General features: G+C 40.9%; 1 long non-coding RNA gene across 2 annotated transcripts; it reads left to right on the top strand.

Annotated features, from left to right (window-relative positions):
• Positions 1-559: 559 nt before the first annotated feature.
• On the top strand, positions 560-15,289 carry LOC117196396 (uncharacterized). Of its 2 annotated transcripts, XR_004476557.2 has the most exons (4): positions 560-1,691; positions 2,371-2,463; positions 5,809-5,914; positions 15,177-15,289. It is a non-coding gene; the product is annotated as an uncharacterized LOC117196396 (long non-coding RNA). The 2 variants fall into 2 exon arrangements; XR_004476556.1 differs by lacking the exons at positions 560-1,691; positions 2,371-2,463 and adding an exon at positions 3,970-4,377.
• The last annotated feature ends 4,461 nt before the right edge of the window (positions 15,290-19,750 follow it).

Below are 19,750 nucleotides of genomic sequence, written 5' to 3' on the forward strand. Positions count from 1 at the left end.
CAAGTGTGCACATGGTGGACACACATGCCCTCTCCCAAGGCATGGAAAACACTTGTTCTATTTGTCCTCAAGAATCTTTCATATTCTTTTCTGAGAAAAACAAATTAAAACTCTCCTCCTGACTGACAGAATTTAAAGAATAAATACACAATCACGGGAAGTAGGATACAACTTCCAAATGACCACATAGAATGTGCTTTCCTCACAACATACAGAGGCATACGTCATTAAGAAGTCCACAAACAATAAATGCTGACCATGTGGGGAAAAGGGAACCCTCCTTCACTGTTGGTGGGGTTATAAATTGGTGCAGCCACTGTGGAGAACAGTATGGAGGCTCCTTTAAAAATAGAGTTATCGGGCTTCCCTGGTGGCGCAGTGGTTGAGAGTCCGCCTGCCGATGCAGGGGACACGGGTTCGTGTCCTGGTCCGGGAAGATCCCACATGCCACGGAGTGGCTGGGCCCGTGAGCCATGGCCGCTGAGCCTGCGCGTCCGGAGCCTGTGCTCTGCAACGGGAGAGGGCACAACAGTGAGAGGCCTGCGTACCGCAAAAAAAAAAAAAAAATAGAGTTATTGTATGATCTAGCAGTCCCACTCCTGGGCATATATTCAGAGAAAATTATAATCTAAAAAGATACATGCACCCCTGTGTTCATAGCAGCACTGTTTATAATAGCCAAGACATGGAAGCAACCTAAGTGTCCATCCACAGAGGAATGGATAAAGAAGATGTGGTACATATATACAGTGGAATATTACTCAGCCATAAAAAAGAATGAAATAATGCCATTTGCAGCAACATGGATGGACCTAGAGATTATCATACTAAGTGAGGTAAGTCAGAGAAAGACAAATACTACATGATATCACTTATGTGTGGAATCTAAAATATGATACAAGCGAACTTATTTACAAAACAGAGATAGACTCACAGAGAGAACAAACATGGTTACCAAAGGGGAAAGGGGCAGGGAGAGAGAAATTAGAAGTTCGGGATTAGCAGATATAAACTACTGTATATAAAATAAACAACAAGGTCCTACTGTATAGCACAGGGAACTATATTAAATATCTTATAACCTATAATGAAAAAGAATATGAAAAGTAATATATATATGACTGAATCACCTTGCTGTACACCGGAAACTAACACATTGTAAATCAAGTATACTTCAACGCCCACCCCACCCCGAACCATACAGAGGCATGAACTAAAACCTAATAATCCAATAAATAAAATTAATTTTACTTAAACACTGCCTATATATATACACATATATGGCATATACAGATAGATTTTTTTTTTGGCATCTTTTTATTTCAGTCCTTATCGTGTTTCAGAGTTGTCCTCTTATATCAGGTAGCTTCAAGAGGCTACACACGAGCCACATGTTGCATAGACAGCCAAGGTGGGTAGTGTGCAGTGTGGGTGGTGCAGGAATTACTGGGGATTCGACACACTTTTTTGGTTCATGCAGGCTTCGTGAAGCCTAGACTCTGTATCAGGTCTTGGAAGTGGGCTTGATGAGGATTTTAATATGCACTGTTTCTCATTTCATCTGAACTGAACTCTCTGGGGTCCGATGTCCGTGGAGGAAACTGGATTCATTTGCCTTAAGCAAAACATCATATTCTTCCTGCTTGGATAGTGAAACCTGGAGGGAAAGAAGGGCTAACAGGAGGCCAAGGGTGAGTAGTGAACAGGCCTACGTTAATCACTTTAATTTGATCGATCAAACAGACTCACAGAACCCTGTCACTTTTTTTTTTTAATCTTCATACAAGTTTTTTTTCCTGATATTTTTCTTTCTGTTTCTTTTGTTTTTTAATCTCTATTTTTTTCTTTATTCCCCCCCCCCCCAGAAACAAACAAAAATATTCAAAAGACAGGTTTTGAGAACTATAACCAAGAAAAGTCATTCCCAGGAGAAAACATACTGAAGCACACGTTGGCTTTGGGCCTAATGCAGCCAAGAAATGATCTTTTAAAATATTCTGATCAGGGGCTTGGAAAACAGAAGGTTTAAGACTTCAGCTCAGAAGAGTATGATTATCTTGAAGCGGATGTGGTAGTTCCAGCCACGTAATTTTAGACATTCTAATTGGCAGTTTAAAAATAGCAGAGTTGCAGCCTCATCTTCTGGGCTATTCCCTTTGTTTTGTCCTTGACTGTGCTTTGTATTGAGGGAGTCTTCTGATGGCTGGGGCAGGTCTGGGAACCATGCATCCCTGGGTTCTCATCTACCATCTCCCAGGCCTGCCTGCCTCTGCCCTGAGATACCACAAAGGTAATAAAACTTATATTTTCTTAGGAATGCTCCCAGCCTCTGACTCACAGACATATTCCCCTTCCTTCCCTAATAACTAGGTGCTTAAAAGTTGCACTTCGATGATGCTATTGAATTAAATCCATCTCTGGGCACCTTAAGCTTCCAGCTGAACTGCATCATTTTCTTGCCAGGTAATAAGTACTTTAGGATGTGATCAAGAAAAGGAAAACACTGATTTCAAATAACCAATTATTTGCCATATTCTTTTCCATATTTGTGTGAGGCAGTGTCCATATGCTGAAACACGTTTGTTCTTCTTTGCTACTGTTTCAATTGGCAGCAAGATAACATATCAACGTAGATACCTACAACAAAGCTGCCTCTTTCCCTTTCGCATTTTCAAGGAGCCCTAGGCGTCCCGTCTGGTCGGGCATGAAGTTGCTCATCTTCACCCAGTTTCACTCTCTTGAGTTTCCCTTCTTGAGACACTGGCCGCATCACTGAGGGAGGAGCGGGGCTGGGGTAGGAACTGCCTGGAACTGTCTTATCCAGGCAGAGGGTTTGGTGGGACCTGTGCAGGGAGATTCTCAAACCCTGTAGGATGTGGTTTATTATCCTTGCTTTAAGTTTTATTGCCAAGGAATCTTATACTTTCCCAACCAATGAGTCCACAAAAGCATAAACTATATTAAGTCTATAAATCCCAGAGTGCCAAATCTCTGGAGTAGCAAGCATCTGCTCTCTAACCTGCAGTGAGTAATAAATCTCCCTGTCCATTTGCATGGAGGGCTTTCAGTGCAGAGAGAGCACTGATGTTCTCTGGGCATCCTTTCTTCCTGCTCTTTTCCTCAAGGGGCCTTGAATTCACTGCTCTCTTACAACTTAAACACTCTTATAATGCACCGTTTTTAAAAAATAGGAAAACAAGAAAAAAAAAAGTTGTCTTTACCTGGCTGGTTAGACGCAGGAGGTGAAGCCTGCTGATATGAGGCTTGTCTTTCATCCTAAACTCTTGGAAACAAATGAGGAATATTAACCGAGGTGTGTGTCCCTCTCCACACTACTCAGTGTCTTCTCCAAGCCTCCTCCCGCGAGCCAGTAAGGAGAATACTATTCACATGAGAACGGGGTCCAGTCTGTCTCTCACTTTTCCCAGGAGTCTTGGTAAGAAAAGCAGCCTTGCTGCCCGGCAGGGGTGAAGGACAACCTGCGCTCTCCTTTCACAGGAGAGGAACATGAGGAAAGGTTAAGAATACACTCAGATGGTTCTCAGTGGGGCGAGACTAGGTGTGGTGGACAGAAATCATTATTTAAATTACTTGGCCCATTTTCCTTTCATTATATACCCATCGTAAAGGAATGGGACACCAAAGGTCCTGCATCCCTGAAGAACAAAAGTACAGTCACGCCTATTTTTCCGTGGACTCATGGAATTGAGCCTTCTTTTCCTGATCCCTTATTGCTTCACATAGTACAGTCTTCCTTCTGTGCTTTGAAAAGCATCCTTATTACTCTTCTAATCCTATCTCTCCTTTACATCTTGCTAACAAGGCCTTCCACATATTTGCAGGTATTGGGTTGTGAGCCATTTTCCCTCTACTTTTTTTATTTGTAAATTACTTGATTTATTTGTAAATTACTGTTTTAAAAATTAATTGATTTTATTTTTAGAACAGCTTTCAGTTTATAGAAAAATGAGCAGAAAGTACAGAGTTCCCATATACTCCCTCACTCCCCCAGTTTCCCTATTATTAATAACCTTTCCTTTTAATTAACATTATGAACAGCAGTACCAGACAATGATAATTTTTGTGAGGAGGAAGGACTTTCACCTACAGTGTCTCATTTAACAGACTGTTCAGGAAACAGGGGTGTCACATGATTGCTGATTGTGGACATAGGACCTCGGAACAGGAGTGTAGTCTAGTGGTGGAGGTGACGGTGGCAGCAGCTGGGAAATCCCCCAGCTGGTGTTCTCAGTGACCCAACCCACATCCGCGGAATGCATTCAAGGAGTGGGGATCAAGTTGGGGCTACCAGGAAAGAAGAAGGAAATGAGGCTGTTTCCTTTGGCTGCTACAACTACAACAATCACCACAAACTTGGTAACTTAAAACAAGACAAATTTATTATCTTACTGCTCTTAATGTCAGAAGTCTTAAATGGGTCTCACTGGACAAAAATTAAAGTGTCAACAGAGCTGTGTTCCTTCTGGAGGCTCTAAGGGAGAGTCTGGGTCCTTACCTTTCCTATTTTCTAGAGGCCACTCACGTTCCTTGGCTCACAACCTCCCTTTCCATCTGCAAAACCAGCAATGGCTGGTGGAGTCTTTCTCATGTGGCATCTCTCTGACACTGACTCTCCAGCCTCTCTCTTTCACTTGTAAGGACTTTTTGTAGTTAAATTAGGCCCACCTGGATAAACCAGCATAAGCTCTCCATTTCAAGGTGAGCTGATTAGCAATCTTAATTCCATCTACAACCTTAATTCCCCCTTGTCAGGTGAAGTGACATATTCACAAGTTCTGGAGATCAGGAAGTGGACATCTTTGGGGGTCATTGTTCTGCCGACCACACAGGGTATTATCCTAGAGAAGTAGAGCCTGGGATCAAAGTCACCAGTGAATCACAATCTCATCCTTCTCAGGAGTAATTAGAAATAGGGCCCAACCTCCTCCTTTAGCTCAAATGTCACTTCCTCCAGGAAGCTTTCTGTATCTGCTGATCAATATAGGAGATACTAGACCTATGGGGCACTTGAAATGTGGCTAGTCTGAACTGAGATGTGTTCTAAGTATAAAATACACACCAGATTTCAAAGACTTAGTACAAAAAAAAGAATGTAAAATATTTTTATGGTAATGATTTTTAAAATATGTTATACATTGAAATGATAATATTTTGGTATATTATGAAATTGATTTCTCCATATTTTTCACTTCTTAAATTTGGCTTCAAGAAACTCTAAAATTGAGTATCTGGCTTGTACTCTATTTTTTCTGGACAGTGCTGCTCTGTAAGAACTCCAGGCTGAACCCAAGTGCTTCCTCTGTGTGCTCTTACGGTCCCTTATTCAGACCTCAGATATTTACCTATAGCATAATTATCAATTTGCATAACAATTTTTCCCACCACACAGTGAGTTGTTAAAGGACAGAGGCTGTATCTTTTTGATCATTGTATCTCTAGTGCTAGTATAGTGCCTGGAATGTTAGAGTAATAATAATTATCATAATCATAATTAACACTTATATTGTACTGTGTACAAGGTTTTGTTCCAAGCACTTTACCCAGTAACTCAATCCTTATAACACTCTCTAGTTGTGTGCATTTAGGGAAGTTATTTTTAACATTTTATACCTCAGTCTCCTCATCCATAGTATGAGGCTAGTAATAGTACCTACCTCACAGCTGCTAATTACAGAGAATTAACTAGTTATTTTATACATACACATATTTACATATATACATACATATTGCTAGGGATAGGTTTGACCTCAGGCAAAACCTCAGAGGTGGAATTTTCTTTTGCTTAAGGTCAGATGAACTCAGAGAACAGACTGGAGTTGGCCACGACTGGGAAGTGTGAAGCCCTGCCCAGCATGCTCTGAGCCACCTGGAAGAATACAGCCTGCAGAAGTGGGTAAGAGGAAATTGCTGCTCCTGTTTCCGGGCCGCGAGCACCCCCCCGCTTAGGGAGAAGCTCCCCATTCACTTTGCTGTCCCTCACCTGATACATTGATTCTAGAAAATCAGGGACAGATGAGGGTATCCACGAACCCACCCAGGGTCTTCTGCACATGACCTGCCAAGGGGATGTACGAGGACTTAGTGGGGAGATGGAGTTTGCTAACGATTTCTCACTGAACGTAGCAGCTTTACACATAAAGTTATTCAGTTCCTGAAGCTTGGTATATATGTTACCAATCAAGGCAAAGTATATATGTTACAAATCATTATTTTAAAAAGAAAGACTAATTTTAGACCATGACTCCAAAGCCAGTTGTCCACATAGTCACCTCAAGGAGTTTATTGGAGCCACCAATGAATTGTTCACTTCTAGCATTTGGTGTGAGGGTCTTCTCTAGAGGCAGCTTTGTCTGTCTCGAAGACCTGCAGCCCGGATGAATCCCCACTTGCAGTCTCTCTGGTTCCTTCTCAAGCTATTAAAAAGTCGAGGTCAGTCTGCAAGGCTTGGCCTGTAAATTTCAAACTCCCAGCCTAAACGTGCACAAAGTGTATGAGTGGGTCTCCAGCAGATTTCACTGCCACGGGAGGTGAGGGAATCAAAGGCAGGGGGTTGGTCTCTAAAAGGCCTGGAGAAATTTATGACTCAATTTAAAACCACTTGTAGTTTATCAAAGCAAAGGAAATGTAATCGCCAGCTTTGGGGCAGGAGTAGATTTTCTGTTAAGAGTGAAAGGGGCGCCTGTCTTTCTACCCAGTCTTCCATAACAGCGGAATCTTTCCCCAAATCCCACAAATTTGGCAACAAAGCAGTCTCTTTTTGACATGACCAATGATGAAACAGAATTTATAAATGTCAACACTGCCTTTCTAATCCTTGACTAACTGGGGAGGCCAGGAGCCTCGTGGGATGGCTCAGTGATGTCACACAGCAGTAGAAATACAAAGCACAGGCGGATATAAACCTGTGGGTTTGGTCTCAAACTTGACCATATACCTGCAAGACCTTTGCCAAGAAAACTAACTGCCATTCCTGAGAGGAGTGAAATAGAGGATCCCTCAGTCGAGTGTTTATTAGTTCTTTGATGGTGTTTAGGAATCCAATTTGCAAGCCACACATGCAAGTACATTGAAGCACGTTTGTGGTTTTCTCTATGTATAATATCTAGGCTCTGGGAGATAGATGTTGCACATTTTCTATTAGGTGGTAGTTAGTAGGAACAGAAACCTGGCTAAAGAGGCTTAAACACACAGTTGCCGTGCAGAAAGTTATTTCTCCCATGTATTAAAAAGTCTGGAGGTAAGTAGAGACCGTCCTTAGTTCAGTGGCACAGAGATGTCAGAGCTAAGGTCTCTGTGATTTGCTTGGCTTGCTGGAGCTCCAGTCATCACTTCTGAACCTCAGACAGTAGAAAGGGCAGAAGGGGAAACAAGGGTTTTATTGAAAGCCTCAGCCAATGACTTCTGCTAACATCACATCAGCCACACTTAAATATAAAGGAGGCTGGAAATTTTAAGTTTTTTCCCCCACTGGGTACTTTTTTGTCTCCAGTAACTGGGAAAAGAGGGTGAGGGTGGATTTGGGATAGGAAACTAGAAGTTACTTTCTAAATTTACAGCCAGCAATTCAGTAGTGTGGGAAGATATGAATCCAGCCTCAAGGTTCACGTGAACTGAAGTTGTTTGTGGGCTGATCAAACTCTCCTCAGTGTATATGCATTTATTACCTACTACTCTTCTCTCTTTCTCCTTATATTATCTATCTAGAAAGCCCTTTGCTCTCCTTAAGATCAGGGGTCATTTCTTATTTGCTTTCTTATTTGGTCTAAGAGTGATATTTGGTCCAAGAAGAGATATTTATCGAGTTGAATTGTTTGATGAATAGGGATTGAATTGGATGCTGGGTGGTAGAAATATTTACACAAGTACTGTATAAAACAATCTTTGATGTATTCAATAGTTTTAGGTTGAGAAAAAAATTACTAGGGAAATATGTCTTCTGTTTTTGTTCAAGGAGTTTAGATTTTAAGAGTGACAAGAAACATTTGAAGAATTTTGTTTTTGTTTCCCAAACTTATTTAGAAATAATTTACAAATATAATTGTATATATTTAAAGTGTACAATGTGATGATCTGATATACATCTACATTGTAGAGTAATTACTACGATCGAGATTATTAACATATGCAGCATTTCACATAGTTAACTCTTTTTGGTGTGTGGTGAGAATGTTTAAGAGCTACTCTCAGCAACTTTTAAGTATATAATACCATATTATTAGCTATAGTCACCATGTTGTGCATTAAATCCTCAGAGCTTATTCTTCATATAATGAAAATATAATGTACCTACATCTCCCATTTCCCTCTCCCCACCAACTTCTAGCAAACACCATTCTATTCTCTGTTTCTATGAAATTGGCTTAAAAAAAATACTATATGTAAATGCTACCACACAGTATTTTTCTTTCTCTGACTTATTTCATATAGTACAGTGCCCTCAAGATCCATCCGTGTTGTTGCAATTGGCAGGATTTTCTTTTTTAAGTCTGAATGATATTCTAACATATAAATTTTCTTTATCCATTCATCCATTGAAAGACATTTAGATTGTTTCCATATCTTGGCTGTTGTGAATAATGCTGCAATGAACATGGGAGTGTAGATATTCCTTTGAGATACTGATTTTGTTTCCTTCAGATATTTACCCAGGAGTGGAATTGCTGGATCATATGGTAGTTCTACTTTTAATTTTTTGAGGAACCACCATACTGTTTTCCGAAATGATTATACCAAGGAGAAATGTCTTCTTTAACACTTCTGCAAGATATATTACCCATAGGACTGAGCTTGAATGAGGGAATAAAACACAGGCTTCATAAGCATTCTTCCCCACCCATCTTATTTCTATATTATTATTCTATAGAACTCCTCCCTCCCTCTTTTATCTGAAAAGAGATTACTCGATCAGTCAACAATAGCATTACAACATACCATGCAAGTCAAGAAGTTGGATCTACCGGTGATTCCTCATCCTGGCTGCAAATCAGAATCACCTGGGCAACTGTTTTAAAATACAGATTCCCAGGGATTCATTCAGAGATTCTGATTCCGAAAGTCTGGGGTGGTGTTCCAGAGTCTGTAACTTTACAGAGCACTCCAGATAATTCTGATGTGCCACCAGATATAGAAATCCTTGGGGCAGAGCCCGTCCTTCTTTGTACCACTGTCATGGCTCCCCTGGAGAGCATCTATAGGATGCTACAGAAGCTTGTTCACGTGTCTAATTCTGCCAAACTCTTAAGGTGGAGACTGTCTTTTCTCGTAGCATCCCTTCTGAGCCCAGTGTCTGAGTGTCTAGTGCATAGTAGGTGCTCCATAATTATCTGTTACATTGTTTAAACAAATGGAAGGTATAATTATCCACCTCCACAGAGTGCTTCTGAGAACACTAGCACAAAGAAGCTTGTCTTATTACTGAGCAACCTGCTTAACTTAGTGCTCAGGGGCAGAATGAGCTATGGAAGTGACCACAGAGGGATTTCTAATGAACTTGGTGGTAAGTCACCTTGACAGCCCTGAGATTCTTGAACTTTTTTAAAAAAACGAAATAGCATATTTACAAATAATTGTGGTGCCAGTTACCTATGGTGATTATAAGACTTATTTGAAAGAATTCATGTAAAGTGCTTAGTGCAGTGCCAGGATAAATGATAAATGTTAGATGATGATAATGACAATAACAATTATAAGAGAAAAGCCTTCTTATTAAAAAACTTAGAATGTATAGAAAAATATAAGAAAGAAACCAAAAATTTACCCTTCATCTTGCCAGCAGAATCAGTAACCTTGAATTTATGATTTTTTCAGTTTTTTCCCCAAGCATCTATATTAGCATGTACTTTTAAAATATATAAAGTATATATTAAAAGTGTATATTATATGTTTTTGAATGGCCAGTAAGCACATGAAAAGATGCTCAGCATCACTAATCATTAGGGAAATGCAAATCAAAATCACAATGAGATACCACCTCACACACATTAGTATGACTACTATCAAAAAAACAGAAAATCACAAGTGTTGACGAGGATATGGGGAAATTGGAAAATTTATGCACTGTTGGTAGGGATGTAAAATGGGAAGCCCACTGTGAAAAACAGAATGGCAGTTCCTCAAAAAATTAAAAATAGAATTACCATATGACCAGAAATTCCACTTCTGGGTATATACCCAGAATAATTGAAAGCAGGGTCTTGAAGAGGTATTTGTATAGTGCTATGTACTGAATTATGTCCCCTCAAAATTTATATACTGAAGCCCTAACCCCCAATAAGATGGCATTTAGAGATGAGGCCTTTGGGAAATAATTAAGTTTTTAAAAAATTTTTATTTTATATTGGAGTATAGTTGATTAACAATGTTGTGTTAATTTCAAGTGTACAGCAAAGTGATTCAGTTATACATATACATGTATCTATTCTTTTTCAAATTCTTTTCCCATTTAGGTTATTATAGAATACTGAACAGAGTTCCCTGTGCTATACAGTAGGTCCTTGTTGGTTATCTATTTTAAATATAGCAGTGTGTACATGTCAATCCCAAACTCCCAACTTATTCCTCCCCCCCCGACCCTTCCCCCCTGGTAACCATTAGTTCATTCTCTAAGTCTATTTCTGTTTTGTAAATAAGTCCATTTGTATCATTTTTTTTAGATTCTGCATATAAGTGATATCATATGATATTTGTCTTTCTCTGTCTGACTGACTTCACTTAGTATGATGATCTCAAGGGAAATAATTATGGTTAGATTAGGTCATGAGAGTGGGGCCCTCATGATAGGATTAGTGCCCTTATAAGAAGAGACATCATTATAAGAAGATACCACTTATGAGATACCTAGAGTAGTCAAAATCATTAAGACAGAAAGTAAAATGGTAGTTTCCCTGGGCTGGGGAGAAAGGGGAATAGGGAGTTATTGTTTAATTGGTACAGAGTTTTTGTTTGCAAGATGAAAAGACTTCTGGAAATGGGTGGTGGTGATGGTTACACAACAATATAGATGTACTTCATACCACTGAACTGCACACTTAAAAATGGTTAAGATGATAAATTTTATGTCATGTGTATTTTAACACAATAAAAAAAACTAAAAAGATATATGTTTTAATATATTTAATATTTTATTTTAAACATATTAATTTAAATATATAAGGTAATATAGTTTAAATATACCTTATGTTACATATAATATAAATAAAAAATATAGATTTAGAAATAAGCATATCCAGCTTTGTATCAAGCAAAGTTTGAGCTGGCTATTTATGCCTCACCCATTGCACCAGCTTCATTGGTCTGAGCTCCGTTGGCCACCCCTCTCTCTTCCTTTCTGTAGAGAGCCCAGCCCACCACTCTGCACAGGCCAGCCTGGGGTGGCAAGCCCAAACTGTTCTCACAGGGATGATGGTTGGTGTGAGCAGAGCCTGAACAGCCTGGTCCTGTCGTGGGGCTCTGCTGAGCTCTGGGTCACCATATTGCCAACAAGGGGAGCTTTGTCCCCCTCAAGCTGTTAGCATGTTCATTACCAGCCCTCCCTCTACTGCCAATCGGAAAGATGACACGCGGCCGTCTCTTGGTTGCCACACGTTAAGCCTCATCTCACAATGGGCACTTGGTCTGGAGCTATCCCGGGTGTTTGAAAGCGACATTGCTGTTTCCTACAAGCTGAGACCCATGAGTCATTTCCAGCCAAAGGTAAAAATTTACATTTCAACGATCAGCAAGTTTGAGTGCATTTAAGAAACTGGCCAGAGTTGCTGGGCCCCTATACACAGGTTTTGTTAATGAATTTTGGCAGAGGGGAGCTGCATTCGTAGGCTAAGTATTAGAACAAAAAGGACCTGTTTTCCCATGTAATGAATTGCTGAGAAATTATTCAAAATGTGGCTTAAAAAGCCTCTTGCCAGCAAGCTCAATTCTCTGAGTCATGAATTAGATAATGGGCTTTTATAAACCCACAGAGGGAAACCCTCTGAGGATTTTGTGGGTGAGCAGAGAATGTCTGTCCAGGACTGCCACCTTCTCCCAACTGCTTCTGCATGATGCAGAGGCCCAGGGACCTTGTCTACAAATGTCAAGGCCAACTGGACCACCGTCAAGGGTGTAATCAGTGGTGCTCACCCTGAACATTTGCCCAGCACACAGCTGTAGGTCTCACCAGAACACAGCAGAGTGCTGCGCTGCCCGGCCCCAGGAAACAGAGGCCGCTGGGGGAAGAATGGTCTGGTGGACAAGGCAGGCCTCCTCCCCAGCACCATCACCTTCCTAAAGATGTGGTCCCTGACCCCACCCACAGCCCTAATTCAAATAAGACCCAAGCCTCCCATAAGACTAAGGCTTAGAGCTCCTAGGGGTATAAGAGGGACACTTTGAAGGTGATTCCTTAGAAACTAAGCTCCACATAACAGGAACAGAGTCCCTTTCACAAACAGAGCTCCAAGAATGAAGGAGGTAGTCACCAACCAAGAGCGTCTCAGACTGTGACAGTAGAACTTCATGATGTCCTCTAACCAAGCTCTCCCTAAGGTCAAGGGCACTCATGGGCACACAGAGCTCTTCAATGTATTTTTTTCCTTTTTCCCCCCACCTGAATGTTCTCTGCTATAAAAGATACAAACTGTTTCTACCCCCACAGGGAACCTTGCCTTGTGTAACTTTGATTACCTCTCAGGCTAGCTGCCTGCCTTGACCCAAGTATAGCTCAGATTCAACTATGCCTCTTACCCGCTGCCCACTTTGGCTGCTTGTGCCCTTGGACCACCAGCTTGGAGCTCTGGCCTGGCTCCCAATAATCACTTGGGCATGAGGACAACCTGGATGAGACATCTGTCAGCCCAATGATGGCCAAGATAATCTGGCAACACCTCCTTTTTCTGATTCCTAAGACATTCCAAAAACTGTTTAGCAGTCTCATATAACTAGTGGCCATAGAAGCCATGAAGGATTGCCTCTGTAAACTTTACATGTTGTTTGAGAGGGAAATAAGCACAGAGAGGCAAGAAGGGTTTTTCTTATAGTGGAGCCAGAAAGATACAATGGGTGAGAATGCCCTCAAATCACCCCAGTATAAAAGTTTAAGAAGGACAGAATTCCCTTCTTAGATAGTACTGGGCCTGGAGATGTCATTATTCTGGGAGTGACAACTCCCATGTTTCTACTTCCAATGGCTTGCACTACTCTCTCCCAAAACTTCAAGGTTCAATGAAGTGTAGACCTAGGAACTCACATCTACTCCTGGGAACTAAAAGGGCAGGTTGATATTAACAAGAGTTTTGGTGGACTCTGGAGGTGTGGGCTCGAAGCTGTTCGGCTTGTGTGGTTAGAACACTGCAATAAGCAGACTAAGTTCATATAGCCAGACGGCCCAGCCAGCATTCTTCCCATCTGTGGCTATACTTGTCACCCCTAGTTTTATGTATGGTCACATTGGGATGATGAGTGTGTGTTTATGTCATTCCTCCTTTAATTCAGTAAGTCTGTATTGAGTACAATGCCCAGCATTTTAGTAGAAGCTTCAAGATATAAAAATAAGTGTAAGTTATGAACTAGTTGAGAATTTCCTCAAATTTATCTTTTTCCTCTTCATCGGAAGGCTCTCAGCTGATAACTTTAACTGGAAAACTCAGCCTCGAGTTCTCAGCCATTGTGATTCAAGTCAGCAAGGTATTAGCAGCTACAGACCCTCCAGAGGTTGTAATCTGGGATTTGTCTGGCAATGGCGAGCCCCAGATCAAAGCCAGCACCCCGGTCCTCATGAGTGTGCTCTGATTACCTTTGTTTCTTGATTGATACCTGAGGTTCCCTGCGGGATGTGAAGTTTTGGCTAGCTTTTGCCAGTATGTATTCTTGAGGGAGGAATACAGATCTCTCAGTAACCAGCATTGCTGAGTGGAACCCTGTACTCAGGGCTCCACTCAGCCCTCAGGACTTGACATGTTCACCCCTTGACTTGCATATTGTCTGCTGCCTTATGCCACTTACCACCTGAGGATCACGTGGCTCTTGATGCCATTTGGTCAAAGCCAAGGACACCATTTGCATTTGGATGACTGGCCAACAATCCTTCTTGATCCACCCTTGGTTCTATTATGTCCTGGCCTTCTCACTCTCCCTGGCTTACACTGAGGTCCCTACATGAATTGGAGCTGAAATCCCCGAGAAATAAAAATCTGTGATAGACAAACTCCACCATCCTATTTATGCCAGTTGTCAGTACTATTCCTTTCCCATGTAGTTAGCACCCAGTATCATGATCTCTCAAAGAGCTTCCAAAATGAGGGTTCTTTCACCCTCTAACTGACTATCCCTCCAAATGCTTAAACCCAACCATTCCATCTGTTTAAGGAAAAGAATTTTAAGTCCCCATTTCTACACAGCCTTGTTCTTCTTAATCATGTACCTCTAGGTTGAAATCCCAGAAGTTTAGAAGGGAAGATAGAGGAGTGAGAAACCTGTATGAACAGTAAGTATTAGCTGAACTACAAGTGAGTTAGCGGTAAAATATAATGAGATGTAAAATATAGTAAGATGAAAAGGATGAGACCTAGAGAGCATTCAAAGATGTTGAAAGTAACACATGATTTATCCTTATTTTTAAAGTTATTGAATTGCCCTGTGGTGCACATCTGCAGTCTTTTCTTGCTATCTATGCTCCTTTTTGTTTGTTTGTTTGTTTTTTTATGGTACGCGGGCCTCTCACTGTTGTGTCCTCTCCTGTTGCGGAGCACAGGCTCCGGACGCACAGGCCCAGCGGCCGTGGCTCATGGGCCCAGCCGCTCCATGGCATATGGGATCTTCCCGGACTGGGGCACGAACCCGTGTCCCCTGCATCGGCAGGCGGACTCTCAACCACTGCGCCACCAGGGAAGCCCCTAACTATGCTCTTTTATGTGGATAAAATTCCTCTTCTTTTTTTTCATTCTATTCTCATGCTCTGCTCATGCAGCACCTCTGGCTACAAGGGTCCATGTGGACTGGTCTTGCTAATCAGAAGACTGCACCCCCAGCTATGGGATTAGACTAGGGTGAGCACATGTCTTAAGCCAGACAAATGAGAGGCAGCCCATTTTGGGGTAGTAATGCTAATATTAAAGATTATGGGGGAAAAAAAAGACTATGGGAACATTTAATTGCTGGGAATGATTTTGTCCACCATGCAGAGACATCCTGCACAGAGGAGAGCAAGGCCTTAGAATATAATGAAATAGATTCCTGATGACACCAATTGACCCAGCCATGCCAGAAGCCAGAAGACTTATGTTCCATGGACTATTCAGTGGTATGAACAAATAAATTATGCTTTCATTAAGCCAGCTCGAATGAAATTTCTCTCATTTTAAATCAAAAAATTTCTGACAAGTATCTGCCTTATCTTTAGGATGATGAGAACTTAGCCTAGGACACAGCGAAAATTAGGAAGGAATCAAGTGGTGGGTGTTAATATAGCCAATAAATGAAGAACACACTTGTAGTGAGGAACATCTAAGGCAATTTCACAGCAATTAACGGGGTCTAGCTTTCAAAAGCATTTCTTCTCTTTCATAGGGAGCTTGACATTTGAAAATGAAAAGATTTTACTGTAGAGGACCAGATAGTTATGACATGAAAAACACAGTTTTCAAACATGTTGGCTAAAGTCATTGGAAAGCGCTGCATGATCAAGCAAACTTGAGGGAAACCCAACTGTTTTTCAAGCATTTGGAACTAAAGTGGAATGAATCAAATGACAAATCTCTCTGCCCTTTCACTTTGTCATGAAAATACTAAGTGCTGAGCCTTATCATCAAAATGAACGTGTCATGATACAAAATTTACTTTAGCAATGGAATATTTTGCAGGCACTATGAATTGGTTACACAGAACAGAAAAAGAAAAGTATACAGAAAATGCTAAAGATGCCACCAGAAAACTACTACAGCTAATCAATGAATATGGTAAAGTTGCAGGATAACATTATTGCACAGAAATCTCTTTCATTGCTATACACTAATAACAAAAGATCAGAAAGAGAAATTAAGGAAACAATCCCATTTACCATAGCAACAAAAAGAATAAAATACCTAGGAATAAACCTACCTAAGGAGGTAAAAGACCTGTACTCCGAAAACTATAAGACACTGATGAAAGAAATCAAAGGTGACACAAACAGATGGAGAGATATATCACATTCTTAGATTGGAAGAATCAACATTGTGAAAATGACTATACTACCCCAAGCAACCTACAGATTCAATGCAATCCCTATCAAATTACCAATGGTATTTTTCACAAAACTAGAATAAAAACACTTAAAATTTGTGTAGAGACACAAAACACCCTGATAGCCAAAGCAATCTTGAGAAAGAAAAACAGAGCTGGAGGAATCAGGCTCCCTGACTTCAGACTATACTACAAAGCTACAGTCCTCAAGACAGTATGGTACTGGCACAAAAACAGAAATATAGATCAATGGAACAGGATAGAAAGCCCACATATAAACCCAGACACCTATGGTCACCTAATTTATGACAAAGGAGGCAAGAATATGCAATGGAGAAAAGACAGCCTCTTCAATAAGTGGTGCTAGGAAAATTGGACAGCTACATGTAAAAGAATGAAATTAGAACACTCCCTAACACCATACACAAAAATAAACTCAAATGGATTAAAGACCTAAATGTAAGACTGGACACTATAAAACCCTTAGAGGAAAACATAGGCAGAACATTCTATGACATAAATCACAGCAAGATCTTTTTTGACCCACCTGCTAGAGTAACAAAAACAAAAATAAACAAATGGGACCTAATTAAAAGCTTTTTCACAGTAAAGAAAACCATAAATTAGATGAAGAGACAACCCTCAGAATGGGAGAAAATATTTGCAAATGAAGAAACTGACATGGGATTAATCTCCAAAATATACAAACAGCTCACACAGCTCAATATCAAAAAGACAAACAATCCAATCCAAAAATGGGCAGAAGACCTAAATAGACATTTCTCCAAAGAAGACATACAGATGGCCAAGAAGCACATGAAAAGATACTCAACATCACTAATTATTAGAGAAATACAGATCAAAACTACAATGAGTTATCACCTCACAGTGGTCAGAAGGGCCATCATCAAAAAATCTACAAACAATAAATGCTGGAGAGGGTGTGGAGAAAAGGGAGCCCTCTTGTGCTGTTGGTGGGAATATAAATTGATACAGCCACTATGGAGAACAGTATGGAGGTTCCTTAAAAAACTAAAAATAGAACTACAATATGACCCAGCAACCCCACTACTGGGCATATACTCAGAGAAAACCATAATTCAAAAAGACACATCGGGCTTCCTTGGTGGCGCAGTGGTTAAGAATCTACCTGCCAGTGCAGGGGACACAGTTTCAAGCCCTGGTCCAGGAAGATCCCACATGCCACGGAGCAACTAACCCTGTGCACCACAACTACTGAGCCTGCGCTCTAGAGCCTGCGAGCCACAACTACTGAAGCCCGCGCACCTAGAGCCTGTGCTCCGCAACAAGAGAAGCCACTGCAATGAGAAGCCTGTGCACCGCAAGGAAGAGTAGCCCCTGCTTGCCACAACTAGAGGATGCCTGTGCAGCAGTTAAGACCCAGTGTGGCCAAAAATAAAATAAAATAAATACATAAAAAAAAAGACACATGCATCCCAATGTTCATTGCAGCACTATTTACAATAGCCAGGACATGGAAGCCATCTACAGAAGAATGGATAAAGAAGAAGTACATGCATACAATGGAATATTACTCATCCATAAAAAGGAACGAAATTGGGTCATTTGTAGAGACATGGATGGACCTAGAGTCTGTCATACAGAGTGAAGTAAGTCAGAAAGAGAAAAACAAATATTGTATATGAATGCATGTATGTGGAATCTAGAAAAATGGTATAGATGAACTTTTCTGCAGGACAGGGATACAGACTCAGACATAGAGAATGAACGTATGGACACGGGGTGGGGGGAAAAGAGGAGTAGGATGAATTGGGAGCTCAGGATTGACATACATACACTACCATGTGTAAAACAGATAGCTAGTGGGAACCTGCTATATAGCACAAGCTCAGTTCGGTGCTCTGTGTTGACCTACATGTGTGGAATGGGCGGGAGCGGGGTGGGAGGGAGATCCAAGAGGGAGGGGATATATGTATACATATAGCTGATTCACTTCATTGTACAGCAGAAACTAACACAACATTGTAAAGCAACTATACCCCAATTTAAAAAAAAAAAAGAAAAATAACAGTGGCTTGAACAGGACAAGAGCTTATGTCTGTTTTAAATAAAAGAACCGGAGCTTCTCTGGGGGCTCCACTAAGTCAGTAGAGACCCAGGGCCCCCAACCCCGGCTCTCTGCTCTGCCCGCCCTCATGCTCTAAGATAGCTTTTGAACTCCAGCCATCAAATCGTTGCTGCAGGCAGCCACATGAATGCAGAGACAAAGATCATACCTCTCCCTTAACGATACTTCGCAGAAGTCAAATGTGATTCTATGGCCAAAATTTGGTCACATGGTGTCTCTACTACTTGTGTAGCCTGGTGAAGGTAGTCTTTCAATTGGGTGGCAATCTGCCCAGATGCAGAGCGGGGATTATGTTAGAAGAGGGGTGAATGGATATTTGTGGGGAGGAGCCTGTGACAGGGTAGGGCAGGAATTCAGAGATACTGAATCTTTTAAGGCTAAAAGATGTCAATGCTTCTTAAATTCAATATGTTTGAAAGGAAGCTATTGAATAGTTCACAATGATGGATATTTGGGCTCTTCTTTGAAAAACTTCATGTTTCACTTTTCTCTGTCTTGTTTTTCACAAAAATCAAGTCCTCAAAATGCACACACACAAACTAGACATGGTTCCGTTACCCATGGCTTTTTTTTTTTTTTAGCATCGCTATTGGAGTATTATTGCTTTACAATGTTGTGTTAGTTTCTGCTGTATAACAAAGTGAATCAGCTATACGTATACATATGTCCCCATATCTCCTCCCTCTTGCGTCTCCCTCCCACCCTCCCTAATCTCACCCCTCTAGGTGGACACAAAAAACTGAGGTGATCTCCCTGTGCTATGCGGCTGCTTCCCACTAGCTATCTATTTTACATTTGGTAGTGTATATATGTCCATGCCACTCTCTCACTTCATCCCAGCTTACCCTTCCCCCTCCCCTGTCCTCAGGTCCCTTCTCTATGTCTGCGTCTCTATTCCTGTCCTGCCCCTAGGTTCTTCAGAACCTTTTTTTTTTTTTTAGATTCCATATATATGTATATGTATTAGCATATGGTAGTTGTTTTTCTCTTTCTGACTTAACTTCACACTGTATGACAGTCTCTAGGTCCATCCACCTCACTACAAATAACTCGATTTCTTTCTTTTTATGGCTGAGTAATATGCCATTGTGTATATGTGCCACATCTTCTTTATCCATTCATCTGTTGATGGACACTTAGGTTGCTTCCATATCCTGGCAATTGTAAATACAGCTGTAATGAATATTGTGGTACGTGACTCTTTTTGAACTATGGTTTTCTCGGGGTATATGCCCAGTAGTGGGATTGCTGTGTCATATGGTAGTTCTATTTTTAATTTTTTAAGGAACCTCCATACTGTTCTCCATAGTGGCTGCATCAATTTACATTCCCACCATCACTGCAAAAGGGTTCCGTTTTCTCCACAACCTCTCCAGCATTTACTGTTTGTAGATTTTTTGATGATGGCCATTCTGACTGGTGTGA

Source organism: Orcinus orca, chromosome 2 (genome assembly GCF_937001465.1).
Source record: "Orcinus orca chromosome 2, mOrcOrc1.1, whole genome shotgun sequence".
Lineage (NCBI taxonomy): Eukaryota > Metazoa > Chordata > Mammalia > Artiodactyla > Delphinidae > Orcinus > Orcinus orca.